Genomic DNA, 1,842 nt, shown 5'->3' on the forward strand with positions numbered 1-1,842 from the left:
TTTTATGAAGGCTCGTGTGACACAGGACTAGGACTCCCAGCTGGGAATTATTTTCAATAAGCAGCCATATGAGTGTGTAGTTTATGAATTTCTAACATCTGTACCTTGTAGGACGGGTTAAGGGCTTTGGCTCCTTCTGTAGAAAATGGAACACTGATGTTTCTCCTCTGGTACAAGTTACTGAGTAGACAACTGGAAAGATCAAATTATGATAATAAAAAGTTACTGTCATTGTCTGTCCTCTGTCCCAGTTCAATTAATCTTCCAGTGTAGCTGGGTCGTTTTATGTTCTCCACTTCCCCACCTCCATAGGGGGTCTCGGGTGATCCCAACACACACTAACGGAAGCTACTGGACTACCAGGTACCACTTAACTGGTGGGCAGTTCTTTTTTAGACCTACCAGGTATTGGGGACAACACTAAAATGTAGATTCGGCAGTCTGAGAACTTCTAATCATAGTTTAGTTCTAGGATTCCATTCTAGTTTGGGGGGTTCCAGTACCGTATAAAATCCCAAGAGATCTTCATATATCCCCCCTCCATCCCGTTCCAACCACACAGACTCAATCACCACGCAGGGCTGCTGTGGGTCCTCTGACTTAAAGCATAGAAACCTATCTATTCTCACGGCAAAGAATGCCCCCAAAAACCTTAAGTGAAAATCAGTGCTCTTTCCGTGTCTTGGAGAGATTAAGTAAGTTTGGGGCTTCTAATTTACAATGCCGAAGCAAGGAAAAAGGAGAGAGAGTGACGGGTTCGGATAGCAGTACTGGGAATAAGTGGGCAGAGTTAGAAATCATCCAGGTTTCTCTGCCAGTGTGTCCATTTGCATCCATCTCCGAGCCCATCGCAGTGAGTTTCTGGCTCTGTTCTGTCCTTTACGACAGAATTGCTGGTGTGATTCTGAGGGTGAGGACTCCTAATGAGAACTAAGGGTGGAAAACAGAGCGGAGGAGTAGAATTCCCCATAGCCTCGGGACTCTTGTGTGTAGAATTCGTGTTTTGGCAAAGGTGAGAGAAATGAAACTCACTGCAAGGATTAAGGGTACAATGAAAAAACACACCACTAAGCCCATTATAAAACTGTTATTTTAAAGGTTTGGTCTCCTCAGTTTAAACCTGAACTCTCTTTTTCGTAATTAACTTAGCGTTGTGATTTAGGGGTAGAGCAGATTCCAGTAATATGCAGGAGAAAAAAATAAAAGCTCTAGTTAAATGTGTTAGTTCAATTAAACCAATGTCTACTGAACACATATCATGCCCCTGGGCTAGTGCTGTGAAGAAGATAAAAGAATTTAAAATGGAGTATATTATACTCACATATAATATGCGAATGCAAAAGCATACAATATTTAAATGTATGTATTATGTATGTATAAATAGGTGTGCATAACTGGGTAGATTTATACAGGCAGGTTTAATTTTTTCTGGCTTCAGGGTGTGAGTCAAAGATATTATGCATTATATTATTTTAAAAACACTACAGAGATTCACCTCTCCCCGTCGTGGCCTCGCCTGAATCCTTCTTTTGGAATTATTCCGCCTCCCAGTGAAATTCCCTCTCTGACCACGACGTGGCGTTTTCTATATCCTGTCTGCCTTCCTTCAGGGTCCCTCTGTTGTTCTGGTCCATAAACCCCTCTGATTTCATTTACTTCCCTCCTTGGTCTCACCCTGTGATCACCCATATCAACAACGCCCTCACCAGCAATCTCTTCTTCCTCTCGCCTTCTCACCCCACCTACCTTGCTTTTCTAACTCTGTCTCCCATTCTCCCAACATCCACTCTATCGCCAAGAACAGAAGGTCAAAACCTATGCCAAAGAGCACAGATTGGATCC

This window comes from Lagenorhynchus albirostris, chromosome 11 (genome assembly GCF_949774975.1).
Source record: "Lagenorhynchus albirostris chromosome 11, mLagAlb1.1, whole genome shotgun sequence".
Lineage (NCBI taxonomy): Eukaryota > Metazoa > Chordata > Mammalia > Artiodactyla > Delphinidae > Lagenorhynchus > Lagenorhynchus albirostris.